Raw genomic sequence first — 11,900 nt, forward strand, 5'->3', positions numbered from 1 at the left:
ATCTTCACCAGCAGAAATTCTTCATATGCAAATCACCTGACTGCTTCGTGTTATTCTGAGCTGCAGCATCTGCCAGCACATTTTTCAGTAATTCTACATGAAATGCCATTTGAAAGTGAGCATCAGAGTAAACAGTGGAACAGAGTAAGCAGACTGGAGCTGCTGAGGTAGTTGTGTTAGCCTCAGTGATGGTGCTGCTGGTGCTCTCAGAGGATGGTCGTCCTGAGGCACTAATTGCTAAGGAGGCCACAGTGCGGGAGGTTCCAGGGCAGCAGAGAAGCTGGATGTCTCTGATGCTTGGAAGTGCATGAAATGCTGACTAAAACTTGTCCTTCAGCTTGAGTTAGAGTGAGAATATGCTATCATCCAGGCATGCCTTTGAGAAGTCCTAAAACATGGTATAGATAAAGGAGGGAGAAATGCCACGTGTAAACAAGGAGGTGTGATGACTTGGATTTGGTTTGTTTCTGCTGAGCATTTGAGAGATTTACATGCCAGGCAACATGGTGAAAGAGGTTTCCTACTGGAATGTTTGAACATCTGTTACAAGCATCATACCATGACCATGCATGGTTTGCTCTGTTGCTGTTCTTTTGACAATCTCCATTCTTGAAAGACTTCAGTACAGAACTGCTTTTAGCTCTACATAGATAGAACCTACAGTCAGCAGCTCGGGTTAGAAATAGCTCATCCAGAGTGGCCTAAGTAAAACGTGCATCATTGCTAGGATGTGGAAAAAAAAAAAAAAGGGAAGAAATACATCACAGCAGGCAACAGCATTTCTGCTATCCGGAGACCCAGCGGTACAATGCGCCCCTCCCATTCCCCTGGCACGAGGATGTGCCTACACAACAAAAATGCAGTGTCGTCGTTTGGAGCTGGATGATCTCTGATGCAGAAGGCCGAGGTGATTAGGGGCAATAGAGTCGAGGCTGTGTTCATTAGCCAGGAAATGGTTATTACCAAATTGGCAGGAAATGTGCTGGAGGCCAACGTACCAACACTGACACAGACAGACATATTGGTTAGTTCACTCAGTGTCACTGAAATACTGAAACTGCAATGCCAACTTTTGTTTGAGAACAGCCAGTTGACTTCATTTTGTGTTTAATTTTAGCAAGCTCTCAAACTAAACTCACCTTTGTTTAGAGGGAGTGCATCTAATTTCTCTGCTCCATCTACTTTGGTGTAGAAGGTGCCAATGAAATGAGACTATCCACAGCACCATATGATGCTGTCCCAAGAGCAAGAGGGAGCAGGACAGAGTATAAGGATCCCTTCCAGAGCTGCCCTTGCTGGAGGCTGATTCTCACAGAATGCTGCCATGACACTATTCAGAGAGAAGTGACATCCCAGGGCAGGATGCTCCTTTCCACCTTCATTCACAAAGCAGTTTTGGCAGAACACTCCATCCTGTGTGCTAGAGCCATGCAAACTTCTCGGCTCAGCCTCCACAACCCATTTTGCTCAGTTCCCAGACTCTGCAGGTAAACTTATCCATGAGCAAGGCTGAAGCTCATACATTTTATGAGTATGGACAGGTCATGTGGGCAGCATCACCCCAAAACTATGCTCCACATAGGGAAAGAGCAGAGTAGGGCTGACTCACTTATCAGCAGCAGTCCCCAAAGAAGGAGAGTGATTCATCTAGTTCCTCTGGCAAGAAGATGCTCTTTCCAGGTGTTTTGTTGTTGTTGTTGTTGTTTTTTGTTTTGTTTCTTCAAATGTTTTGCTGTTGGTAGTTATTCAAACAAGGGATTGCCTTACAGTCAACTTGACAAGTGGATGCTCTCCTGAAAACAAAGCAAGATTAAAAAACAGGTATCTGTGCCACTTGTCAAACTTCTCTGTAAGACTTCACTTGTTTGTCTACAGCTTCAGTAGTAGACTTCAGTTCGACCTGGTAGACTTCAGAGTAAATTAAGCTGTGAGAAATGATCCAGTCTATGCAACTGTCACGGAGCTGACCAGATCAATCTATGTCCGTGACAGGGGCGACAGGCCTCTGCCCTCCCCCCCCACCCCAGTCCCACAAAAATGGGAAGGAAGGAAGGGAGGAAAAGAGCAGCGGCAACGATCTATGGAGGAAAACTTATTATACTATAATATTGGAGTACAAGATAACACAATATATACAATTTAATTGAAATTGAGATTAATAAATCAGACAAGATGAGAGAGAGAGTTCCCGGGACCGAGTCAAACCTGAAAAGCTTGGAACGGCTAGGAAAGCACCCTCAAACACCCACTGCAAGGCAGGAAGAGAGCGCCCCCCCCCCCCACCCGGAAGGGCCAGATCCTGTGACTGCTGTAATGTACAGGGATAGGTAGCTGGGATTGGGGCAGTGACACTTTAATGCCCCGTACACTACATGATGTTTTGATGTGGAATACTGAAACCATAAAAAACAAAAACAAAAACATAGAACCATGACAGCAACAATGGGAACAATGCATCAGAGTAATACATGGCTGCCCAGAGAAGCTGTGGATGCCCCATCCCTGGAGGCACTCAAGGCCAGGCCTCTTGGGCTCCTGGGCAAACATGATGCCCATGACAGCGGGGATTAGAAGCAGATGATCTTTGAGGTCCCTTCCCAAGCCATTCTATGATATGATTCTATGGTATAACGGAGTTCATTTCAAGGTGAAATTCAGGAAAATTAAGAAAAAAACAAAAACAAAAACTTTTAAAAAACTGTTCTTAAATAATTGGAAAACTCTAGAAGACAAAGAGTTTACGGTTGCTTACAGAAGTGTACATCTTTTTTTAAGCCCCTGTTGATGTGACAATTGCCTTGGCTCTGGCTCACAGGAAGGCAGGCTGCAGGTGCTCTCACTCTTTTGCCAAAATGTGCAGCGGTGGAAAATCCCCATCCCAGTTCCAAAGGCCCATCGCCTCTGACATCACTATTTTCACTCCCTTGAATGATGGTACAGCAGTTTGGGGTGTTGTGCTCCAACATGAGGATGGTGACTCTGCCTGTGGCAGCCTTCCAGGCTCAGAGAGGCTGGATATCGTGCAAAGTTTCAGTTTTAATTTAGCATTTCTGTGCAGTTGTTTTAAAACTATGAGGCAGTTAAGTTGGAAATCTGAAAAGTTTCTAAAATCTACCTGAAGGGATAAAAAAAAGATGAGTTTTTCTTTTCAATTCCACCAGGCTGCTACTGGGACCTGACTCACGTGGCAGTGCTGGCAGGCCTTGCCCAGTCTGCACCAGATGTAACCAGGTATTACACAGTCTCCTGCATTTTAAAGTATCTAAAATACTGTCAGTAAGTCAAAAGGGTTGAGGGAGGCTCAAGTTGTTCTTTTAAACCCAACGATGTGGACTCATCGCCTGGTTCAGTCTCACCACAAGATGGCCCCAGCATTAAGGCACTGCTTGTCGAGTCCCGTGCGTATCGTCAAGCGTTCCTGCGAGAAGCATCTTTCCCGTGCTATCGGGCCTCTGTGAAACAAACAACCCTTAGCTCCATAGTGGTTTAATTCTACACACCAAGCACTCTGCCCAGCTCATGAGGCTGTCAGCACACACAGTTACATGCTCTTCTCTGCCTCGTTGGTTGTGGTTGGGTGACATCTGACGTAAACAGATTCAGAATGAAAACTGAGTACTTCATCCACAGATTTCTGGAAGGTGAAGGCTGGCTGTGGAGCTCATAGAATCATATAACCATTGAGATTGGAAATGACCACTAAGATCATCCAGTCCAACCATTAACGCATCCCCACCATGCCCACTGACCACATCCCTCAGTGCCACATCTCCACATCTCTTGAACACCTCCAGGGACAGTGACTCATGTGCAGGACACCAACCCGAGAGATTAAATTATGCTTCCTGAACAATTTTCCACTCCTTGGCTGCTGGACTGGGAACACTTAGGTCAGCAGCTATTAAGGTTAGCACTTAATCTAGTGAGTTCATGGGATGCTCTCAGCTCTCATTAGCACCAGCAGCTCTGAGGACATTCAGGTCTCAAGCAGAAAGATAGCCACAAACAGATTAATGAAGAGGACTACAGTGCCTGAACTTGTGGTGTCATTTGTATGCTACAGGCTTAAATGACATCGGTAGATCCCATAATAATTCTTAAAGTGAGGTGAGTGTTTGATTAGAACTGTATACCAAAAATATTTTTGCCAATGGAGTCACCTGAGATAGCTAAATTTACCAATGAGAAAAAGAGCAAGAAACACCAATTTGGTTCCTCTGGCCAGAGAGTTGCTTCTGCTCATGGATGGTAACCATCCCAAACCCAGCTTCCTGGCCTGCAAACAAACAGGAAGATGCTTTGCTTGAGCGCTGTCAGTAGGCTGGTGGCTGAAGGGTCCACTGCTAGGTGGGACAGTGGCTCCTGCTGGACCTCTGCATCCTCTGGGGACAGAAGATTTCTTGTCCCTTTGTGACAGCCTGTCTCATCAGACTGCTGAGGGTCTGGCCATGGAAACTCTTAATTTCACCAAAATTTATTGCTTTGGAGCAGAAACCTCTCCCTACAATTCCAGTCCACTACTCCAAAGAGCACAGTGGTGGCAATTAGTCACCATTTGCTATATCTAACAAAGTGGGCCTTACTAGTCAGCTACACAGCCCGTTATCTAGGTTGGGAATCTCATTTTGTGCCAACCTGGCATCAGCTTGCAGAAAGACCCTCGGCAGCTTGTAAGGAGTAGGGTAAGGTTTGGTGTTTGAGTGTCTATGCCCCATGAAATCAAGGATCTCACGGGATTTTGGCTCGCCAGGGCAACCTGAAGGCTGCCAGAACTGGATATCTTGTGGCAAGAGGTAACTAAGAACTTGGTTACATCCAAGCACCTTTCAGGAACTGGATTTCTCCTCTGTTCAAAGATTGACACCTGAGACATCCATCCATCAACCCACTGCTCAAGTGCTAGGGAGAGCTGCGGTGGAGAGCAGAAGTAATCCTAGTGGCAAGACTTGGTGTCTCTTCTGTGTAACACTGGGGATAAAAGTGAATGGCACATTGGAGGAATCGCACAGCAACATGTTTTCTGACCCTGCATCTCCCCTCATTTCACTTTTTGTCCACTAATACCAAGTGTGAAAGAGGAAGCAAAGCATGCTGTCGGTGACCAGTTTTCCCCAAAATTCCCCACTGTTCCCATAGTGGCTGCCTCTTCTGCTTACAGGGGCTGATCAGTCACAGGTGCCCCATGCACAGCTCCAAAGGGAAATGCCTCACCTTTAACTCATATCCCAGGGCTTCACATTAAACTAGAAGATGATTGGCAAAGACACAGTTGTTCTTTCATGTCTTTTCCCTGGGCTTCAAGCATCCTTTCTCTGCCCCTGCGTTTCCACTCCTTATCCTGGGACGTTTACCACTGTCTGCTCTGTCAGATTCTGGTGTCACCCCTGTGAGCACTTACTGCTGTTACTCACTTTAAAAATAAATCCACACACCGGGGGAGAGAGTCTTAACAGAAGCACCATATGTTCATCTTAACAAAAGCACATATTAACTCTGGGCTTCCCAGTGCAGGAGAAAACCATCAGAAAATCAGGCTGGGGAAACTGCATACACCTTGTGCTATTCTGCCTGGTGTTCTGCAAGCAATTAAAATGCCAACAGATCGCCAACAGTATGGGCTTGTGATCCACAGAGTGCTTCAGGGCCCAAGGGAACCGTAGAGGAGTGGAGAGACAGCAAACTGTCAGTGACTGAAGTTCTCCATAGACAAACCGCTGTGAATTGCAAAGAGGGAAGGAAACAACATTTGGGGTTTGGGGTATAGTAGGACATAATGCCGTAACACCATCCCATCAGTGAGCTCCCTCAGCTGAGATAACTGGGAAGCTGTTGGCAGAGCAGTAATTATCACGCCCGAAAGAGGGCAGCAGACAAATTCCAATGGCCGATTTCATGGCACAATAAAAAAATGGTTTCTGGCAATGACAACTGCTGTTTCAAGTAGCTCGGTAGCTGGGAGCTGTGCCAGAGCCCGACAACAGAATTTTACTGGTGTTTCTCAAAAGGAACTCCAGCCTAATTATATATGTTGACAGTCAGAAAATGCAAAGTAACATTTACATTCATAATAAAGGGATGGGGATGCCTTGTGCAGTAGTGCAAATCTTCTAATTTAAGTCAGTCATTTATCTGCAAAAGGAACTTAAACATGTCAGGCAGGAGGATAAAAAGCCAGGGATGTGCAACATTCCTCACCGAGGCCCATCCACACCACAGCACCACTCTTCCTTGAGAAGGAACACTGAAGTTACTCCTGAGCCCAACCAGCACCGTTTTCTGCCTCCTGCTGGGCACAGCTCTCCTTCACTTTCCCCACTGGTCAAAGGGGCCCCAGCAGCCCCAGCCTACCCTTGGGCTCAGGGCAGCCACTGTGCTGAACTTAGGTTGGGCAGCCTGGGTCTACCCCAGGTCACCTCAAGGTGTCCTACAGCTTGGGAGGAGGAGGCACCAGGGCAGGAATGTGCTGGCAGCAACTCACTCTGCTTTGGCAGAACCGCTTATTAAAATCAGCTGATTACTGAACGAGCTGTTAAAAATCCCTCCAAGCAATCTCCACATGAAACAATTACATTTTTGCAGCTTCCAGTCAAGTTTCTCACCTGCACAGGAGATTTTAGACTCAACTTTATGGAACCTGAACACCAGGTGAAAGCCATCGACACAACACTGCTGCACTGTCTCTCAACAAACCCATGCCAGGGCATTGCCTCAGCCCTGCTCCAAGGCTTTCACTGTGACTTTGAGTAATTAGGCTTCAAGGTCATTTGCATTAATTAACAAGGCCAGGAGCAAGATTTGCATTAATTAACAAGGCCAGGAGCAAGACTTGCAAGTGTGGAATTGGCTTTTGATGACCACGACTGTTTCAGCTGGGTACACCTGGAGCCCCTCTTTAAACCATAGAATCATATCACAGAATGGCTTGGGTTGGAAGGGGCCTTAAACATCACCCAGTTCCAATGCCCTGCTGTAGGCAGGATTACCAGCCAGCAGGCCAGACTTCCCAGGGCCTCATCCAACCTGCTCTTGAGTGCCTGCAGGGATGGAACATCATCATTAGCAGTTTCTGGGAACAGAAAAGACAGAGGAGCCCCAGAACAGTCCTTCCTGAGGGCTTCATGTGCCGTGCTCAGCCTGAGTGTGCTCAACATGTACAGAAGCCTTCTGGTACCTCTCAGGAGCCAGAGTCAGTTCCTGGTCTGTTCTTCTCAAGTCAGGAATGGCCGTTGTTCCCCACTGCACTCCCATCAACATGCTCACTCCTTCCAACTCACTAAAGCTGGCATTCGGTCAGCATGTCTTAAACGAACTGGCCTTGAAAAGCTTTCACATCACCACCTTGTCTTGTGTGTATGTTGCTTTTTATCTTGCATTGTGAAAAGGTGCCCTACAGTTTAGTTTGAAAACAACAACAAAATGTCCCTGTGTTGCTTCAAACGCACAACCCCTCCCGACACCAATTCCAGCGATCAACCATTACCCTGAGCAGAACCACCGTAGAGAAAAAAATTGCAAAACAGCAAACCACATGCTTTGATTTCTGTAAATTAAAGCAAAGTGTGCATAAAGGGGTGCCAACTCCCCACCTATGAGCCTGGGTGATGAGCTCTTGTCTCGCGGGAGCACTTCACAAAGATGCTCATGGCTGGGCTCCTCTGTAGAAGGTCCACCACAGCCACAGGCACTGCGTGCCCTGGAGAATTTCCTAGCACAGGACATCCTCCACCAAGGATGGATTAGACACCCGTGCAGTCACCAACCTCTGCACGACCTTTTCTGTGAACCATCCCTACGCCTAATGGGACACAGGTCAGGACAGGCTGCCCAGGGAGATGGTGGAGACATCAACCCTGGAGGTGCTCCACAAATGTGGAGATGTGGCTGTGAGGGACGTGGTTTGGAGTGGTCACAGGCGGGGGTTGATGGTTGGACTGGATGATCTTAGTGGCCACTGCAACCTTCATGATGCCATGATTCTGAAGACAGATGACATCAGCATTCCATGGAAGAAAAGGATGTCAATTAAGCTCATTTTTATCCCAGCTATTATTCAGTTTGACCTCTTCTGTTATTTTTAGAGCTGATTTTAATTGGCAGGTCCTGATATGTGGGAAGTTGAACATCAAAAAATATATATCCTTTGATCTTAAATTGGAACATGCGGCTGGAAATTTCCAAGAAATTATATTTCCAAAATCTGCTCTGGAAACATCAAAATGACTTATTCACAGCTTTCATTTTTATTTCCTGGCTTTTTAATACTTTTTTATTGTGATTTTTGGACACACCTTTTTTTATCTTTTTTTTTTTTTTTGAAGTATGATTGTAAATATATGAGTAAGTTTCTCCCTAAACCTTTCCATTTTTGTCAAACCAACATTTGAGATTTTAAAAGCATTTTCATTGAGAAAAAAAACAATAAAACCCACCAATCACCAATCTCTGGATTTGCATCTTTCTGCCCCCATGACTTCTTCAGCAACACAAGCAGCGTTCCCTGAGGGAAACAGCCCGCCAACACCGGCTCCCTGAGAATGGAAAAACAACTTTCTTCTGGGAGATATTTGCTGTTATTTCTAAAATTCCTCTGGAACTGTAGAATCATTACGGTTGGAAACCATCTCTACGACCCTTCGGTCCAACCATCAACCCTCCCCACCATGCCCACTGACCACGTCCCTCAGTGCCACATCTCCACGTTTCTTGAGCACCACCAGGGACGGTGACTGCAGCGCCTCCTGGGCAGCCTGTGCCACTGCCTCACCACACCTCTGGGGAAAACACTTATCCCAAGAGAATTTTCTTCTACAGTGAAGCACGTGGGGGCAGAGCACAGCAATGTCAATGTTACGGTCCTGTCCACAGCCAGGATGAAGGATGGGGAAGCTGAACACAGAAAAGCATTGCTCCTGCTGTTGGGTGCTCTGTCCCACACAGCAGAAGTTACCATCATCTCTACCAGTGCTTGGCCATGAGCCTGGCACTCACACAAGTCAGATTGTAAGGACAGCCTGGCCTGGTGTAGAGATCACTAATGAGACCACGTGGCAACCATGACAAGCAGCCGAGATACAAACGCTGCTAGAGGTAATTTCATTTTCAGACTTTGCACTACTGAACAGAACTTAATAGAAACATAGTATCTTAGAAGGTTTTGAGTTGGAAGGGACCAAAAAGCCCACCCAGCCCCAAAGCCCTGCCATGGGCAGGGCTGCCACCCACCAGCTGAGGCTGCCAGGGCCCCATCCAACCTGGCTTCAAATGCCTCCAGGAACGGAGCACCCATGCTCTCTGGACTCTGTGCCGATGCCTCACTGCCCTCACAGTGAAGAATTTCTCCCTTATGCCCAATCTGAACCTACTCTCTTTCAGTCTGGCAAAAATTCTTTCTCCATCTTCTGCACAACCTCCCTCTGTGCACTGAGAAGCCACAATGAGTTCTCCCTGGATTGCAGTCTGAAGAAACCCAGCTCCCTCAGCCTGTCTTCACAGCACAGGCACTCAGCTTTCTGAGCATTTTCGTGGCCCTCCTCTGGGCCCACCCTAACAGGTCCATATCCTTATGCTGGGGCCGTGCAGCTGGATGCAGTATCCAGGTGTGGTCCTATGCCAGGGACTGTAACTCTTCCGATGTACACAAAGCCATCAGTGCTCTCTTTGGGATGAAGCAGGGTTGTGCAGACACCCATTAACCTCAAGGTGACTAAAGGACTTGGTACATGCTTAACAGATATGCTTACCTGCAGGTGTATGCGTGTGTCCCCTCAGCAATGTCACTGTGGTTCTTCCCCACACAGCACGATGCTGGGACTGTAGGCCCAGCTTGCTCTATGCACACATCTGCAGGCTGTCTCCCACCCAGCAGCACTCTTGGAATGGGACATCTTATGCTGTGTGCTCCCCCCAAAACCCCATGAACATCCCAAGGCAACCACTCGCAGTGCAGCACGGTTGGAACAGCTCTGAAGGCTTTTTCCCATCTCCCATTCTCGACCATCAGCTGTCTCCCCCTCCTCACATGCCTCGTACACATACAGTCCCCTCTTTATTTTAAGGAGGGCCACATGCCTGGGGCTGTTCTGCTAACAGCAGTTTCCTCTGATATGCAGAAGCCAGAAGATGTAGTCATGGGCATTTTCCGCCTTGCTGAAGGACAGTCAGTGCATCAATTAGCTCACGTGAATTTCAACTGCCCGCATCACTGGGCTTCTGCTGGACTTGGAGCTAATGCAGTCTTTGCAGGTGATCTCAGCTTTGTGGATCAGATCCTCAGTTTATTTCCATTAGCAGTCATGATAATGAGCCCAGGTCTCTGTTTTTACCAACGCTGTTCAGGGCACATTCGCTGCTCAGACCAAAAACCAGAGGAAGTCACAACTTCCATGTTCGTGCTGCAGCAGATTTCTTTGCCAGGAAAAACATTTTTACACATTTTTTTGTGTTTTAACGGTTGCTATTCCTACATTATCTATTCCTGAGATTATTTCCTGTGGGAAAGATTTAATACTTTTAATTCTAATAATATTTTTAGTAGCAGTTGCTATTTTCTGCCAAAGATTCTGTATTTTGGGATGGAATCGAATTGTATGCTCTAAATGTCTCTTCCCATAGCAATTTCCTTAGGAAAGCTTTCAGAGCAGTTAATTCATACCTCATAAGCTACAGGGAAGAGAAGAGAATTTTCTGAAGTCTATGAGACCGATTTTCCACTCAGCTCCAGGCGATGGCCCCACTTCTTGCATGGCTAATCCTGTTCTTACGTTTCCATTTGAAAGCCAAATGCTTTTTTCCCTCATTTAGTTTAAGTTATTCAGGCTAGGTGGTAACTTCTTAGCTTGTGACTGCTGCAGGTAGTTCTTTCTCCCTGAACCAGGAATAATATGCTTACCAAGAGCTGCTGCTGTTTCTTGGCCCCAGAGAACACAGAGATGAGAGGCTGCAGAAGCCCTTTTTTCTTTTAAAACGAGAGGTTTGCTGTTTTGTTTTTTAAAATCAAAAAAATGGAAGTGACACAACTGAAAACGTTTTTGCAGGAAGTTCAACGAGAATGCCTGGAGCCAGCCCTAATGCGTGCTGCACAGCTACCTGGCCACGTGCCTTCACACTTACTTCAGTTTCCCCTGAGGTGGATGAGAAGGTGTGAGCCTTCTGGAGATGGTGCCTGATCAGCTGAAAGGATGTAACTTCCAGTTCAGCTCTTCACTGGGTGACATGGCAGTAGATGTTCCTTGCAGTACAGATGCTGAACAAGCAGTCTATCAGGTATGGAATCACCACTTCTTTTTGGTCTTGTTTTGCTTAATTGCAAAGATTCTGCACTTGAAGGTGAGTTACTTACCTCTAAGAGCAGGAAGGAAGCACACCTCCAAATGGCTGCTCCAAAGAACTGCTGCTGTGAAAGTGACAGCGTTGAATTCCATGCCATACACTTTGTTGTATCAAAATTGCCTTAATGTGCCCAGAAATCCTACACCAAATGCTACGAAGACGTGAGATTTGGATCTTGTGCTTGTAGCTCAAACCCATCACTAACATTACAAAACAGAGCCTTTAAAAATTCCACTTTAAAATAGGCAGAAATGATCCTTTTCAAGAACACATAATGCAGCTTAGATTTTGATTCAGATTTTTAATAAATTGTGCCAGTAGAAGCTTTCAAAGGCAATGATATATCAATAAATAACAGTTAAACTGAGTTCCTGAGAAAGAACCTACCACATGAAAGAATGTCAAATAGATGTAAATAACAAAAAATGGCATTACTATATAAAAAAGCAGTAATACTGAACCTTACATGAACTGTCACAACACAAGCACTGCATACCTCAGAACATTCCTTTCATACAAATGTAAACAAATACACAATCATTTTTGTTTAGTTTAGGCTGATGAATTTATAT

The 11,900-nt window shown here is 46.1% G+C and overlaps 2 long non-coding RNA genes across 2 annotated transcripts; both read right to left on the bottom strand.

Moving 5' to 3' along the window:
* Positions 1-1,228, bottom strand: LOC128074879 (uncharacterized). The gene is made up of 2 exons (XR_008203495.1): positions 1,140-1,228; positions 1-388 (listed from the first exon to the last, which is right to left on the bottom strand). It is a non-coding gene; the product is annotated as an uncharacterized LOC128074879 (long non-coding RNA).
* Positions 1,229-4,770: 3,542 nt separating this feature from the next.
* Positions 4,771-6,794, bottom strand: LOC128074880 (uncharacterized). Its single transcript, XR_008203496.1, has 2 exons — positions 6,600-6,794; positions 4,771-4,968 (listed from the first exon to the last, which is right to left on the bottom strand). It is a non-coding gene; the product is annotated as an uncharacterized LOC128074880 (long non-coding RNA).
* Between the last annotated feature and the right edge of the window lie 5,106 nt (positions 6,795-11,900).

This window comes from Tympanuchus pallidicinctus, unplaced genomic scaffold (assembly GCF_026119805.1).
Source record: "Tympanuchus pallidicinctus isolate F22 unplaced genomic scaffold, pur_lepc_1.0 scaffold11, whole genome shotgun sequence".
NCBI classification, from domain to species: Eukaryota; Metazoa; Chordata; class Aves; order Galliformes; family Phasianidae; genus Tympanuchus; species Tympanuchus pallidicinctus.